This window comes from Astatotilapia calliptera, chromosome 15 (genome assembly GCF_964374335.1).
Source record: "Astatotilapia calliptera chromosome 15, fAstCal68.1, whole genome shotgun sequence".
Classification (NCBI taxonomy): domain Eukaryota; kingdom Metazoa; phylum Chordata; class Actinopteri; order Cichliformes; family Cichlidae; genus Astatotilapia; species Astatotilapia calliptera.
This window is the reverse complement of record NC_137436.1, coordinates 39020418-39038313: the sequence shown is the minus strand read 5'-3', so window position 1 is coordinate 39038313 and position 17896 is coordinate 39020418. Positions and strand designations below refer to the sequence as shown.

The 17896-nt window shown below is 38.7% G+C and overlaps 1 long non-coding RNA gene across 1 annotated transcript; it reads left to right on the top strand.

The window, feature by feature from the left end:
• Window positions 1-14678: 14678 nt before the first annotated feature.
• Window positions 14679-17137, top strand: LOC145420591 (uncharacterized). The gene is made up of 2 exons (XR_013901916.1): window positions 14679-15569; window positions 16238-17137. It is a non-coding gene; the product is annotated as an uncharacterized LOC145420591 (long non-coding RNA).
• Window positions 17138-17896: the final 759 nt, after the last annotated feature.

Below are 17896 nucleotides of genomic sequence, written 5' to 3'. Positions count from 1 at the left end.
AAGCACAGAGGACATCAAGCCTTTGCTGTAACTGCTCTTACACTGTGGAACAAACTGCTCCTTCACATCAGGACCTCCCCAACATTAGACTCTTTCAAAACCTGTCTGAAAACCCCTCTTTTATTCCTTGGCATTTAAATCAGAATCAGTTTGTTCTACTTTTATTTCTTATTTCTTACTCAAATCTTCGCATTTTATGCTTCTTTTCTTAAATGTTATCATGTCTTCCTATGTTTTTATCTCTTTAGATTATCATAAATGTACAGCACCTTGGTCAACAGTCGTTGTTTTAAATGTGCTATATAAATAAATTTGACTTTGACATAAAATGACAAAAACTGAATATCTTATCATCTAGAGCAGCAGCGAATCTATGGTCAGAGTTTCTGGGATGCTCAGCTTCCAGTCATGATGCCAGCACACAGTGCCTTGCAATTAATATATCAGGAATATGCTACTTGTAGTCAACTCTTTTCACATTTGCAAAGCTCATTTCAGTTGGATAACATACTTTGCTACCTTCAAAAGCAAATTAAATAGTTGGATGACCTAGTTGAGTGTCTAAAAATAATTCAGAATGAATAATTACAGATTTTAATATAATACACCAGTTTTAGGGTGGACACTTTAGCTATCAAATTTGTGCAAAGGCTCAATCATGTTGACCACAGTTTTCAAAATAAGTTAAATAACAGTTTGTAAAAGAAAGAGGAAACATGCACAGCATTGTTTCAGTCTTTTAAACACACAGAGGAAGAAAGATTAGTCAGTAAAGAAAGGGGAAAAATCGCACTGCCACACCATACACAAGCAAACTGGTCAGACAGCTGCTTAAATTAAAGTTTTTTCTGCCTGTCACATTAATATAGTCACAGCCATCTTGTTTACCCCATGTTTATTGATATGAATCCGGTTAAACGCTAAACATGTTCTTTACGTTCTGCTGGACATAGACAGGTATCATCCTCTGGTCTTACCCTCACCTGGATCTGGAGCTGTACTGTAAACAAACAACGAAGCCCAGAACAAGAATAGAAAACTTTCACAAACTGAAATAATATTTGATTTTTTTATTTTCCCAACTAGCAATGTAGCAGCAGACTATTTGGCAAATATAACATTAGAGGACGATGCCAAAATAATACTGAAATACATCATCATTACTAATATTACTATAGGTATTTTTAGGGTTGCTGTGATGGAAAAACATTTGAGATCCAAAGAAGAAGCAAACCAGAGAGTTAATCTTAAACTATCTTCTGACTCCATATGTTTCATCTCCAGACGTTCAGCTGTAAGTTACATGAGGCTGGGTCTGTTCCTCTCTTTGTAGAGATGAGAAGCAACCAGTTGTACCACTGGTCAGCCTCCTAAATGAGACCATTGTATCCTCGTGTATCTTCATATTACACACCTGTGTCTTGAACTTTGATCTAAGAAATCACATCCCTATAAGTACCTAGCTTGCCCTGATACACAGAAGTCTTTGTGCTCGTGTTACTCTGTAGACTTTAAGAAATCTCGAGTACCACAGACGCAGGACTCGGACAAACAGCTGTGTGTGCCTCTGAACTGCAATTTGAATCAGCTTCCATGCTCATACTATACTATACTGTGCACTTTCTTCTTTATTAGAACCTTCATTTGAACCTCTGAAAGTGACGCATGAATAGAAGTCTCTCAGTTCAGTGGGAGACGATAATCTCATCTATGTTTGAATAATTAAACTTTAGAATAATTTAAATGTTTCCTGTGGAAGCTTATTCCTGCCACTGAAAAAAAAGACCTTTTTGCCACACAGAAATTTGAGGTTATTCGTTTTGGGGCTGGGTATCTTCAGCTTTTGAGCTGGATATCTGAAAATTTCAGCTCACTCAGAATTTTGAGATACATAACCTGAAAGTTTGAGATGAATCTAAATTTCGAGTTAGGTCTACCGTGCAATTTTCTCCCCCATTTTTTTTCTTCCTAATTGGTGATAACTTTCATCTTTGAGATCCTCCGCATGAGGACATTTTAAATCAGCAGTTTTCATCTGTACCCTAAACCAACACGAAACACAACTTGAAATCATATCACAGAACATTTACGGGCTTTTGTTACATTTTATGGTCATTATGAAAACTAATTTAACTAACTGGGTGGTTTAACTACACAGTCAGTGGTGGATGGAGAGCAGGTGGACTCTCTCTCCTGATCTCACCAACAAGTGATTTTATTATATTCTTCTGACATGAAACTTGCACTAAGGGTCTTCAGTCTGGCAAAAGCAGGCAACATTTCACATGTGGCGTCATGTTTCCCTTTTCAAGGTACAACTTGATCAGATTTCATTGTCCTGCACACAGTAATATTTGTGGCTAAACACGGTTAACTAACATACATTTATACTGCCCTATGTTTTCACTGTTCAGCCTTTTGATGAATTAGTATTGTATATATCAGTCTACCCAGTTGGCATCTGATTTATGCAATTAATTCTTCTGCCAAGACTGTAGTAGTGACAATAAACTGTGTACCCAATGAAGCATATCTGCTGGATAGAAAATTTCAAAACGAGGTGAGGTAAAAATGCCACTGCATGTTGGAGCTACTGACAAGGATCATTAAAAAAAATAATAACGGTGGGAATATGTGTTAGTGCTTAATGAGTTCTCGTGTTTTACCTTCAGAGTGTCAGCTGACGAACTGGCAGAAAAGGCCTCATATGGTTCATTAGCAGCAAGTTCACTGTGGTCAGAATCCAATGTGGGTCCATCTGCTTTCCATCCATCGAGTCTTTTGGCCCTGTAGTTTCTACACCACTAACAATCTGCTGTGTAACGGACTGTTTACAAAGTGTGCTCTGTAGGTTCACAAGGATTTACAGTTTTACTAAGGAAACACTGATATATCAGGTGAGCATGTAATTAAAAGCTTTTTGGCCAGCTGGAGAATCAAAAGAAGCGGTGAATACAGCGTCCGCATACTGCCACTAAGTCGATATTGCAAACTTAGTTACAAACAGTTGTTTATTTACAGATCCAGAAGTTACAAAGCAGCGTTTTAAATTAATACAGAGTGATGTTTCCTGCTACCCGTAAAATGAACAACTGGGATGCCGTTGAACTCTGTCTTTGGTCTCTGTCTAAAGCACATCTGTCTCAGTAGCTGCTAATTAATCCACTATGATGACAAGCTACACTGTGTCTGTTTGCTGTTTGTTGATAAGAAGGTCTCGTCTGTTACAAGAGTGTTTTTACAAAAAGCAGCTAACTACTAGGTTAAAATTTTCTCTCTTAATTTACTAGATTTCACAGCTGTGTGAAATCTGCTCGATCGGGGGCTAAACATGGTCTCACAGGAATGAAATAACAAACATACACATACATGCTAACTCTGTACAAACATGTGGACACCCTCTAATACGACCTTTGTACAATCTCTGATTTGTTGTTCCCGCTGAAAATGCATTCACTGCATTGTGCTCTTGTACCACAGTGGTGCTGAGTGGACATGAAGGTGAGCAGTGGTCGTGTTACCCTCTGGCCTGTCCTAAAGAAATGAGATTAGGAGGCGCACGGCTAAATCGAGCCTTTTATATCCTATGCTTAAAAATAAACCCGAACAAGCAAAACAAGTAAGAAAAACTAGATGAGACGGTTTGACAGGAAGGACTATAGACAAAGTGCAGGGAGTTCTGAAAAGTACAACAGCTTCCTGAACTTGTAATACACTCATAAAATATTGAACCTCAGAACTGGGTTGAGCCAGGATAATATAAAGCAGGATAATATAATACAAAAAGGGAATAATTGCAGTCAATTTGGACAGGACTTTCTGTATGACATCATCACTAAACACATTATTCTGTACAGAGAATAAGAAAAATTATGAGAATGAGAATTGCCAAGATTAATACATTATTAATGTCTGATTATCATTTACAGCTCATAGAGACAAAAACAATAAAATCTGACTCATCTGAAGTTCAATTTCACTTCTCAAAAACAAAGCCAGAGATCTGGTGATACTGTGTCCAATCCCAGGTTCCTCCTCCACCCTCAGGGTGACTACATATCAAGTCTAATTATTTCTTTCTTTGTCTTACCTGGGTTGTGCTGCATATCCTACAAACTGTCTTCTAGACGTGATTTCAGTCCCAATGCCACAGATCTACAAAATAATGCCCCTGGCCATGCAGTCTGCATTTACAAATATTTGTTAAAGAATATGCTATTCTATAGAGTTCACTGAATTTTTGTATGCTACAGTCCTGCAACAAGTCAGTTCATTCAATTTCTTAATTCCTAAATATTCCAACTGTAAGTGGTATTATTGCATAGTGGAGGCATATAGGAATCACAGCATATAAAGTTATAGAGCAGGGTTGACAAGTGCTCAGGTGCTTATTGCATAAAAGTCGTCGACACGCCGCTGACTCAGTAACTGCAGAAGTCCAAACCTCCTCTGGCATCAACATCTGCACCAAAACTGTGCACTGGGAGCTTCACAGTGTAGATTAAATGCATAGGTGGCCCAGAACATTTTCCATACAGACTCTGAGTGTAATAAAGACGCAACCTCTATTTGAGTGCGATGGCTCACTGCCTTGGCCTGCTGTCTTTTCCCTTGTTTGTCTCTTTGTGTAGTCTTTCAGGTTCCAGGTAGGCAGGGTTAATTAGTGCGACTGGGAGCACCTGGCCATCTCTCTGGAGCATTGAAGAACTAGCCGCCTCAGCTCTTGCTGGCTTTTTCCTCTCCATTCAGGCAGCATCATGTTATTTGTTTGGTAGGTTACAGCCTGGTTGTTTTAGGTTTTACACTGTACAATACAATGCACACTTAATCACTCATCTAACTACTGACACACATGAAAACACTGATTAGCACACCTTATGCAGTGCTATGGTTTTCTACTTTATTTTGTTTAACTTGAGAGTTTTGGTTCAAGTTGTGTCTTTCTCATTTGAAATGGCCCTTGAGCCAGTAATTCATTTTAAAAAGGTATCCCAATCTCTTTCAACTACATCTGTGTACTGAGTATGCGAGAAAATATTTTCTCTTTACAGTTTAGCCACTTCCTTTTGTCAGGTGTCCAAACCCAAGGACCAGATTCAGACCGCAGAGTTTTTCAAGGTTTGTTTACAGAACTCAAGTAAATAATAAAGGGCAAGGGGGCTTTTTCATCATGCAAACTCAGGAGGACTCTGTAGACAAGGAAACAGGCAGTTGGAGAGGGACAGCTGATTATGAGAATTTGTGAAGGCATATAATGAAAAATGTCTAAGGCCTTACTTGCTGTAAGGGGTTGCAGGTGGGCAGAAAGACTTCATGGAAACTTGAAGTGAATTTGGTGGAGAGTGGGCAGGTAAACACTTCTTTCCACTGTAGCGAGCCTATTCCAAAGAAGGTGCAGGTGAACTTCAAACTCCTTCCAGATTTGCAGAAGAGAATGCAAAGCGACAGGCAGTAAACTTCCTCTCAGGATCTAAACAATTATGTGTTTTTGTTTTTTGCTAGCACAGCTATTTTTTAGTTTGAACATTTTTATGGCTCTGATCAAAAGAAAGAGAAACAGAGCAAAAGATTAATGTGTTTCCTTGAGAAGCTTATTAAAATCAGCTTTAGAAAACATGTCACTGTTGTAAGCTATAGATACAGATACAGAAAGTTAAACAAAAACAGGATGGATGCACGGATGTTGGTGCTGTTAAACATGATTTTTTTCCTACAGTTTATCAGAAATAAAAAATGTTGAATGTTAGCATAGGTCAATTATTTAACTGTAGAGGGTTAGCCTGTCTTTTGTCTCAACAGCAGCATGAAAGATGCGCTGTACTCTGTCTTGTGCTAACTGCTGGTAGAAATCAATCCTAGAAAGCAGCATGTTTGAGAAATGGGTGCACAAGGAGATATATGTACAGCTACTATTGTGTTACAGCTTTCAAGCTTGTTTTTTTTAACCTTATTAAGGGTATTTAAGGGTATTTTAACTTCATACAAATCACTTATCTTTGCAGTAGAGACCAAAAATCAATCATTAAACCTGTGTGCAAACTGCAAACCCTGTTAAGCCAAAAGGAACTCTTTTGGTTAAAATATCTTCTCTCCAAAGGAGAAACCAGCTGATCATCCAGCTGGTTTGCAAAGACACAAAAAATAAAGCACAGACATCCACAAACATACAACAAGCTTGTTGCGAACAGCACGGCGTAATCCTGATTCCAAACAGGGTGATTAATAATGAAAGGGGTATTAGAAGTTCCAGGCTTCCACTCAGCAGATAAGGTGGGCATTTACTGAAAACAACAGCCAGCGAAATTCAATTGAGATTACATAACTCCCAAAATCAACAAGGGCTGTGGCCCCGAGATGTTTTGTTTTTCAGGCTGTGATGTAACAGGCTGGTGGCCACAGACCCCTCCAAAGACATTTTCTCTGATGATCTCTTGAGAGAGTTATTCTTGTCTGGTAACTCTGTCCAAGTTAATACGCAGCAGGCCTGAGCCTAAATGCTCCAGGTTCTGTGCAGCCGTAATCCTCAGACACCTCATATCACACAGGACCAGACGCAGCAGGTCCGGGGTCAGCGCACGCTCCACAAACCTCCATCTCATTCATCCTCTCTGTCAGCTCTCAGAGCCAAAATATAAAGTGTCTTATTTACAAAGTGGAATCTAAGCTTTCTTTAGAGGCTTGTTTAAATCCTGTGCTCTTCTAAAGGAAGTACTACCTCACAGGGTTTCCGACCCAGCAGCTGCAGCCGGTCACAAATATTGGGTGATATTATTTTCCTGGGTCTTAACTTTTTTTCCCATTAAAAGTCTGTAAATTATTCTGAGGTAAGTTTTAATTCTGTACATAGCGACTGCTGTGGGTTAAAGTTTGTAAGCGTTCAGGGAACCTCTATTGGCAAGGGGCCCCATGCCGTTGGGGCAAGCTGTCTTGCTTGATGGCAACCTGAACCTTAGTGTAAGGATGAATTTTTGCATTATTTATTGAGCAACTCCAAATGCAGTAAGAAGGTAATTAATTACATGTAAATTTCTGGCCCAGAGCCACTGGGCTTGGATTGAAGCTTAATTAACTTTGATCACAAGGTTAAAAAATATGTCACCTAGCATGGCCATCGGCCCTCCCGTTCCTGTGTTAGTAAGCTTTACTTCAAGAGTAATTTATAATATTTATTATAATTCCTAATAACATATTTTGGTTTATTGTCAAGGTGAAGAAGTGTAGGAGTTTGCACTCTGCTAAACCTTCTGCCACCCTTCCTCATCCTCCTTTTTTTCCAACCCTCCTTCACCTGCTTGTAATTTTTCACTTTATTAAACTGTCTGCTGGAGAGCGTGAGTATAATCATTTATATAGAGCATTTATTGTCCCCTGAAATATTCATAAGAGCTTTGTCGGCCATATTTATAGTCTGTAAAATAAAAGCAGGTTAACGGCTTCTCACCAGCTCGGTCAAAAGAAAGAAGGTAAAAGAAGGTAATACTCAACATGTTTGACTGCCAAAACATGTAAAACAGCGGAATATTTAAAAAAAAAGAAAAATGTATTCAAAGCAGTTTTCAAGGTCTTTTTAAGAAAAATAGTTTCTGAAAACCTACACTGAACTTTAAGACCTTTGAGGGTTTTATCATAAATCATTTGTCTCTTTTGCAACAAATCTTCCAACATACAGATTCTCTCTAAGCAGCTGTACAGTTTCAAGCTGCCTCGCTTTCTGAACCCCCTCTCAGTCAAACCCCATGGTTCTGGATTTACATCTAATGTCGACTTTCATTGGCAGTGCACGATTTAATGTGTCCTTGATTTGGACAGGTAGAAAAAAAGCCGTGGTGAGGAGGTCAGGGGGGGGGGATAGCCCACCTGAGCTTCAGGATTCCTGCCTGAAACCTGCTAAAAATGTACTGAATCTTAATTGGAACTAAATCCTGTGGCTGCCTTAGAATAATGTTAGTAAGGTCAGTCTTTACAAGAATGTCATTATCTTACTGCAAATAAAAAATGAAGTTTGTGAGATATTCATGTCAGAACTGATAGTTTTTAACTAATTAGCCTTGACATCAGTACACATCATTAATTTCTTCCTAACAAGGGGAAATATGTGTAACTGCTGGGTGAGTGTATAAGAGCTGATCCAGGTGGCAAAACTGTTGGTAAATACAACCAAACTCTTCAGTCCCTGTCACCTCTTATGTGCTTTTTAGTGTTTTGGTTTTGTACCATGCAGTCTTGCTGTTCTGGTTGCTTATCACCGCTCTATGCAACAAGTGTGTTCAGCAAACAGCTGCAAAAGTCCAATCTGGTCATAAACAGTGTGAAATATGGAGCAGCTAAAGAAAAATATTTCCTTCAAGAGTTACTGTAGCCAAAACAGAGATTATAGGGCAGCGAATGCTCGACTTTGATTTAGTCATCGAACTGAAACAAACAACTACACACTACATAAAATGTAAATAAAAACAGAATGATTTGAAAATCACATAAACCCATAATTTATTCACAATGTTACATAGAAAACATATCAAAGGTTTTGAAGTTTTAAAAACCTCTGATGGTATGGGGGTGATTAGTGCCGGTGGATTTGGCAGCTTGCAGGTTTGGACAGGCACCACCAGTGCAGAAAAATCCAACATAATTCTTGTCCAGATCTTTTTTGACAAAGGCCGAACATTTTTCAGTAAAACAATGCTAAACTGCATCAGCTGCAAAGCCGAGTCCAGTCCATCTGCAGTTCAGATCTTTCACCAAATGAAAACATTTGGTCCATCGTGAAACTAAAAATACGACAAAGAAGACACGGGACACACATTCCTTTCCCACAAGAACATCTGCTCAGTTTGCAGATGTTCACAGGCTGTTGTTAAAAGAAAAGGAGATGCATGCAAACATTTGATATGTTTTCTATGTCCTGTTGAATTGACATAATCTGCAAAACACTGTTTTTTACTTACAGAACATCCCAAATGTTTTGAAATTGGTGTAACTGTGCAAAAGTACCCAAAGATAATTGCAGGTTTAATGGCACCTTAAAAATAGACTTTATTGTAATGAAATTTGGTACTTATAACCCATGCATGTTTTCAGACTCTCCAAATTTCCACTATGACTTATTTGGAGGCATTATTGTAATATATCTGCTCATGTTTGCAACATTATAAAATCACCTCTCTTGTAAGACAAAACAGGGGCATTGTGCCCAGAACTACAATCTCATTCTGGCATTTGGTAGTGTGATTCTTAGGAATGCTTGGCGTTGGTGTTAGTTACATTATAAAACAAGGAAGCCACTGTGAAGAATGCAGCACTCTGCTGTGCCCACAGCTCATTCTGAGGAGTATACAGCAAAAAGTAACAGCCGAACCCATCAATACAACATCTGCTCTCTAATCTGTAAAGGCCCCCTGCACTTGGAAAAGCCCCCATTAACACACTTCTCACTTGCTCCTAATGGATATAAACACAAACATACATTATGCGCACATGTAGGCTGCATTCAAGTGCACTTTAACACAACTACAGTATCTTTAGCTTTGGGCAGTAAAGTGGAAAAACATCCCAATGCGAATCCCATCACTTTACCGGATTGAAGGATTAATAAACTGAGATAAAAAGGTAGATTTATGATGGAGAAACCTGCTTATCCAGAAATGTAAAGGCTTTGCTAGCTTAAAGTGCTGTCTTGCATAGGTACTTTTGGTTGCTCCCTTATTTCCCAAGGAGTCCCGGCAGATGGATCCACATGTTTGAATTGGCAAAAGTTTATGGGGCGCTGTTTGAAAACTGAAACATGCTGAAATTAACGGCAACATTTTTCTACATTTACCTCAAAACCTTACAAAAACATGTTTTTTCAAGTCATTTTTTACAATATTTACTAAAATATTTGTAACTTTTTTATATTTAAAACACAATTTTAGATGTGAAATATTAAATCTAAATGTTAAATCTAAATATTACATTTAAATCTAAATGTTACAGGAAACTAAAAATTTAGCTAACATGCAAATTTATTGTACGGATCAATGGAAACACCAAAATAAAAGCTTTATGAAACCCCCCCCCAAAAGTGTGTCATAGTGGTCAGGTTGTGTCTGCTCTCTCCTGACCGTCACTTCTCACCGCCATGAGCTGCTTCACTTCTTACCTACCAGCATGTCCAGCAATTTAGCTGAAAACATTGGAAGAGTCGTTTTGTCGGCCATCCAAAGGTTCAGCAGTTGTGCGCCCTCAGCAGCTGCAGTCTCTACTTCACAATCACCGCAGCACATGTCCAGCTAAATCCATTTAACATTTAACATTTAGATTTACATATAAAAAACCTTACATGTTTTTGTAAGGCTTTGAGCTAAATGTGGAAAAAATGTGCCGTTCATTTCAGCATATTTCAGTTTACAAACGCCGCCTCATAAACGTTTTACACTAGATGTCCTCCCATTTTCCGAGCTTGGGACCAGCACTGCTAGCACTCTACCTTGTGACCACCAGTTTGTGAGGCTGGGATTGTGACTCCTCCTGATCTCAAACCATTCTTGTGTAAAGCATGTAAATTTATTAACCACTAACCACTTAGCCGCCTAAAGTACCTCCATGTACTGAAGCCAAAGTAATTAAAGCAAAATCCTTATTAATGAAACTTTTGTTCAAAAACAGCTGTAGTTTAATGCATGAAAATATTTCTTATAAAACATAAACATAAATAAATCGAGCACTTTTTCCATCTGCTTTAACCTGTAAGGTAATGATTCCTCAGATCTACAGTTGCAGAAGAGTTACATAATCTCTTCTTACACAATAAAAACAAGAACAATTCCTCTGACCTTGTCTGTTTCAGCCCTCAGTGAATACAGGGAATAATGCATCAGTGCTCCTACAGTACATGATATTGTTTAACATTCCAGATTTCCAGACAGTGGTTCTGAGTTTCCAAGAAGTACTAACCTGCGAAACCACTCGGGCACGCAATTTCTTTTCTGAAAACAAATACGGCCTAAAACGTATTTAGGACCATCGATCAGTATCTTGGATCACTAGATTTTCAATACTGGCATTTTGGGATTTATACTAGGAATATATAATAAATAGATTAAAAAAGAAGAATGTGATATAGCTGCATAATGAAAATAAATACAATAAAGTAAAAAAATATATAAAAAATGTTAAAATCATCAATGCATAAACAGAATATTAGAAGTAAACAGCACAATAAAGTGTCTCAGTGTTGGTTAAATGTTTTGAGAGTGAAGGGTTAAACTAAGGCTTGACTTTATCCATTTCCTTTTGTGACCTGAGGGAGGCAAAGTTGTTCTTCTCTGCACTGATACATAAAGACAAATGAATGGATGTCCCAAAGGTCTACGGCCCCCATATGGCCCCCCTAGAATGTGTATGTAGGTCAGACATAAATCCGCACAGCCATGCACCAGATTTAGCAGGTTCCTGTTGCTGTTTGCATCAACAGAGGATGATCAGTTATTGTGTGAAGCTTGTTAGAAAGCAGACCCTCTGAGAGGCTTTAGTACAAAGTCCTCTGAGAGTCAGACATATGCTCCTTGCAGAGGAAGAGGAAATCATGCTCCTCTCCATTGTTCAAGCGTGGGGGGAGAGGGTTACGGCTCCTCAGTAATTGGTTGTGCATACTTTATTACTGCAAACTTTCTGTGGGAGCTACATTAATGCAGAGCAACTGCCATGTCTAATTATTTTTTGATTGTGAGCAATCCGTATAAACACAAAGCTTTATTATTCAGACTGTACAGTAATTAAAGGGAGGAGGGGACAAAGTTTAGAACAGATATTGGCAAGAAAAGACCTCTAGCTAGTCATAATGAGTCTGCTCAAATCAGCGATGATGACATTTCACAAAATTATCATTAAAATAGGGCCATAAATGCTTTTTCCACTATAACTGGAAAGGTCACATAACTATCCTTATTTATTATTATGTAACAATGAGGTGTTTATTTATCTAAAAACTAAAAAGGCCCAAACAAAAGCATGCACTGGCAACCTTGCCTGTGGCATTGATTCTTAGTTGTGTGTTTTAAATTAGCTGCATAAGTTCAAATGTGACACCAACCAACCACTTTCTCTTTTTTTTTAACAAGAGAAAATAAGAAGTTGCTGTTTTGTTTCATATGCAGCTTTTCAGTCTTCCCAGTCACAGTAGTCCTAAGCATTTGAACTGGAGGCACTTCACATCTCATCTAAGAGGCTTGTTCGGCTTTAAAACCGAATGGAGTCCCAGGTATTTAACCCAGTAGTGGAGCTGACCAGTTGGAGGTGGAGTCCTAAGATCCCTTCCAAGCTGTTTCCCTCACACTCACATCTACCCATGTGACCTTAATAACCCACAAGATGGTGGAGTGGGGCATACCTTCACTCATGGAGGCCCATAACAGCTCACATGATGACAGGGCGGGTCAACAAATACCTTTTCAGTTGCCTTCTCCTTCATTGGGCCTTTTTTGTGTCACATTTCTCTGAGATCATAAATTACTATGCTGACTATGAACCAAAAGAAGAGCAGAAGAGCAGATTTGAAAGCAAATAATATTTGTATAAATGGCTAAAAACTTCACATTTGAACAGATATACGTATTTCTGCTAAAATTAAATGTACTAGACACATACATAAAACCTGATTAAGCAGAATCAGTTGGTGAAAGGAGATGGTGAAATTTGGAACATAATTAGACACAACAGGCCGATTAAGTATAGCAGAGTCATGAAACAATCAGTCATCAGCAAGGAGAGAATTTCCTCTGGAAAGCACATTTAGATATCGGTCAGTGTACAGCGTCATTGCTGAGAATAATTTCAGCAGAGTGATACATTTTCCAGTCTGTTGCATTAGATCAAAAATCCCCACAGTTATTGTGTGAAGCCAGGTCAGAGCTCCTGTTTTATCTTTTACCCAACATGACAGTGTGGTCACCACTCCCACTCTGCTAATATGTTAAAACACGAGTCCCTTTGGAAGCCATTCAAGGATTTTGTTCTTTGGCAGCCCAGTCCACTATTGTCCACCTACTCAAAACATCTGGGTTATAAAAATACACTTTTTGTATCATGGTAGTTTTGTTCTGACCATATGCTCTATTCAAGGACATTTGTTCAGAGTTACAATCAAAGCCGTCTTGCCACAAAAACTATATTAAATGGTAAAAAGGTCCATCATAACGCTCTCAAGGCCAACGGAGCTTCTTAAGGTTTTGTTTTGTGTGAACCATCAACTGAAAAGTTGAAAGAAAAACTGCTAAACAGCAGAAGCTGGTGCTTTTTTGGGTTTTTGAAAAAGCACTTAAAGAAGCTGTTGTAGCTACAAACACTGCAAGAATAATAGTCGAGGGTAACACAACCTACAAAAATGATCTGGTTGCCCTGACACTGTGTGTGTGTGTGTGTGTGTGTGTGTGTGTGTGTGTGTGTGTGTGTGTGTGTGTGTGTGTGAGCCTCAAGAAAACCTGCAATGGGTGTTGTGACATTTCAAGATGGGGAGGGGCGGTTTTGTTTGTTTACAGTGTGCATCATCAGCCAGTCATCCCTGTTTCTTTGCTCATGGGCATACAAGCCTTATAGCTTAGCACCTACAGTAGCAGGTAGAGGTGAGCTAACTTTATCACAAGTTTAAATGCATCTCTGACTACAGGAGTGATCCTTCCTGCACAAGATGTCCCTGTGACTCAAACCTCAATCATACTGCATGGCCTGGCAATAGAAGAAAAACCCAGTAACTCATCAAGCAGATGCTAAAATAAACCACTTTACATGAAAGAGGTCACGTTCTGAAAATAGAGCACCTATCGTCACGACGATCTTTACATCACAGAGGGTGTTGTAAACTGAGGTCAAAGACAGTCAACAGTGTCAGTCAGTGCAGAATAAAAGCAGACAAAAGGTCAACTCCAGGAACCCAAACATAATATGTATATATATGCTAAAGACAAATCTGTTTACAAACATGATGATCTTCACACTGGGTCAAAAATATAATATTAAAATAACAAAACAACTGCTGTAAGAACATCTGTCACATTATTTTGTGCCAATCTCCTGTCAAAAGTATTATTTCTATGATGGCACAACCTCTACATGAAAAACAATCCAATCATGTGTGTAAAAGAAAAACAGAAAACAAATGAAAAACAGGGTAGATGCTGCAAAAATTAACTAAATTAAATGAATAATAATATGAAAAAAGCCACACATCTGCTACTTTTAGAGTCTGAGAGCTATCCAGCTCTCAGCTGTTCTCCAAAGCAAACAGAAAGAGAGAAAAGGTTTCCAGAATAATCACATAAAACTCTGCTGACATTTTTAACCAATATTAATGACGTTATATTTCATTATTGCATTACAGCCCAGTGCTCGCCAGCTCTACTGCTTTGGGCCTTGCTGAACACAGCTAGCATATATATCTATATGTATATCCATGTGTGAGATTTATAGGTTTTGGAGTCCTTGTTCAAAAAAGAAAATGACGTTTGGTTTGGTTTTTTTAATTAATAAAATAATTTGATTAACATTAAATTGATCATAAAATGTTGTAACTCAGCAACAGAAATTAAGAATAAAAGGGTAATTAATCATTGAACAACTGCTTTTTCAATCATGTTATCACAGCTGAAATTGTTTTGCTTAAAGACGTAAGAAATCTGGTTAAATCTGTAGACATGAGCTAAATATCTGCCTCAGCAATCACTCGCTAAAATGCCAAAGATCTGTAAAGCCGCGAGTGCTACAAATGTACAAAGTTTGAAGAACAAAGTTATTTTTTCAAATAAAAGTCTTTTTATCTTCACTGTGTCACAGCTGTCTATCCATTATGAATCCTTTCAAAGGAGAGAAGAAAAAAGAACAGAAGTATTTTTTGGCCCAAACCCTTGAGCTTTAAATTTATTGCAACTTGTGGCTGGAGTGTTTCTCTGTGATATATCGCTCGCTCGCTCGCTCTCATCTGCTGCTTTATGTATCTTCTACAAACACAGAAAATAGTTACTTGTGACATAAAGTCAGTGTAATAATACTGTCATCTAGAAAAATTAGCAATGCAGAGAGCTGGCTGCATGACAAAAAGAAAAAAGAAAAAAAATCCAAAAATAATCAAATATCCAATATCTAATCTGGTAATTGGCCACACCAGTATCAGTGAAGCCACAGTTCTCAGCTTGGCGTTACATTAAAATAAGAGGAGAGGCTTTGATAACAAAGAAGAGGGAAAACCCAACTGCATACAAGTGTTACATACAAAACAGGTGATATCAGCATCTTAAACTTGACGATGCTCTTTTAGCCGTGTCATAATGTCAGGAAATTTGAATTCAAACTCAAAAACAATTTAAGGGTTTGTTTACAGAAAACTCGGGAGTCACAGACTCTGAACTGCTGAGTAAACAGGTAACTGGAGCCTTTACAGGAGCGTCACAGGGACTTCTGCCAAAGAGGGGAGGACACGTTAGAGCTGGCTGAGGTAATTGTTTCTGTCACGGTTTGAAGTTGTTTAGAGATTTGGTTTGATTGCTTACTTGTTTCTCTTCTCTATAGCAGGCTGCAGCGAGGGAGCCAGAAGAACAGAGGTGAGCAATGGAAACTGAACAGATAGGCTGATGTCAGCCAGTTTAAGGATACAGGTCATTAGGATTTGCAGGAATCAACTGGAATTTTTCAACAGGCAGGAATTTCCAGCCATAACATCAAATGTTATGAGAGCACACAAGAGAACAGAATTAGAAAATTCTTAAGGCAACGGCTCAGAGAAAGCACGAGCAGTCTGATTACAACAGCTGAGGGGGCAACGGTCTGGTGTAGTTTGGAGGCTCAAGCCATTCTGAAGGAATGAGCGAGAGAAAGGAAGACAAAGATCCTCCTCTCGAGGACAAAGAGAACTTTTTTGTATAATGACGGACATTGTCAGGTGTAATGTACTGTACCTCTATTTCTGCAAATAAGCATATCTAGACATGTAAAACAGCTTGTTTTGCACAGCTAGATATGCTTTACATATGCAATTTTAATTCTGTTCATTTCCTGGATGTCTGCAAAAACAATTTATTTCATTTTTTCTTTTGCGGCGTCAGGCTCTTAATACCTGCTGTGAAGCAGTCAGAACAAATTATGGCTGGTTTGACAGGATTAACATCATTTGCTCTCGTACACTGTAATGTTTCAATGTTTTCATTGTCGTGGGAAAGGTTTACCCAACATAACCCCCACACCCACCCAAGACTCTGTGTTTTCCATATAGGCTGACACATAACAGCATCAGTCCCCCATACGCAGGCTCAAACAGAAGGAGAGATTCACTAAATGAATAAAAGTGGTGGCACATTACCCCTACAGGAGCCCCTACTCAACCCATACGAAGCTCCCGGTGCACGTTTTCTGTGCTGATGGTCTTTTTCTTCATCGTTATGTCCTGGCTTGGCTTGAGTTATGTTGCTCTATAACTTTGTGTGTCAACTGGTTGAGTTGATGTGGTTCTTAGACACTTCCAGTTTAAAATAATACCAGTTACAGTTGATTATAGAATGTCCAGGGAACAAATTGCACTTGTTGCATTTATTATATATATTTATATACTTGTGCTAACTAGGCCAATTCAAAGATATTGAATTTGACCCAGTACAGCACAGTTTATCTAATTTAGATTGGGACTAACAAAAATGGATCGCAGGTGAAAGTTGTAATCCTTTTGTAAATTGGAAACAGAGTTGGGTGGATAATATGAGTGCATTGTGCAACACAGTCATGTGTTCTGGCGAGCTGAGCGTCCTACAAAAACACGAGAGACGTGACTACAACCTGCCTTCCTCCCCTCGCCTCCAACCAGATGACCGCCCCTCCCTAGAGCTCTGGGTTGCTCCCCAACTGGGTCTAGACTGGGTCTAGAGAGTATTTTAAATTCAGGGAATTTAAAATAGAAAGTAGCTCGTCCACAGAAGGACTGGTAGCTCCCCTTACGATAAGGGTTCAGATCGCGCAAACAGGTGTGAAATGTGTGTGTTTAGTTAGTTAGTTTGTTTGCTTGTTTTAATCAATTTTAAATCATGCTTTTTATTTGTTTTTGTTTCTAATGTCTCTGTAAAGCACTTTGAATCACCTTGTTGTTGAATTGTGCTATACAAATAAATTTGCCTTGCCTTGCCTTGCCCTGAGCCTGGTTCTACTGGAGGTCACTTCCAGTTAAAGGGGATTTCTTCCCTCCCACAGTTGCCAAGCGCTTGTTCATGGGGGTGTTTTGATTGTCGGTGTTTTCTCTGTATGATTGTAGGGTCTTTACCTTACAATATGAATCGCCTGCTGGAGGCAACTGTTGTTATGATTTGGAGCTATATAAATAAAGCTGAATTGAACTGAGTCCCAAATTTGTGCATGTCATTAATGTGTCTGCATTTATTTTAGACATGCGTCATGTCGAAAGTAAAGCAAGTCCAGACTAGTAAGATTATTATCACAACCTTTAGGAAAAAGTGATGAGGGTGATGCAGGATTAGTTGACTGAGAAAGGGACTTGGTAGAAGACGTGGTAAAAGATTGCCACGCTCAGCACTGCATTTGACATGTGAGGAAACTTAATCACTCTCTGAAAGCTTGCTCCTTTCTTATTGCCCTCCTCAGAGCATTGGTAGCCCTGTGAAAAATCTCTAAGCCTCTAAAGCAGATTGAGTTAACGATTAACTAATAGTGAGGCAGCTACATATAGTTAGGTGAGCAGAAGGGCCACATATTAACAGAGCTTAATATGTTTGCACTTCTCTTTTATTTTGCAGTCTGCTTTTGTTCATGAACAATGACAGGCATATGTTACATAATTCACATCTATTGTTTTCACTATCCACAACTTTCAATCCGTTTAAACACATGGCTCATGAGTCGTGACTCAAAATCTATATATATTTAGATG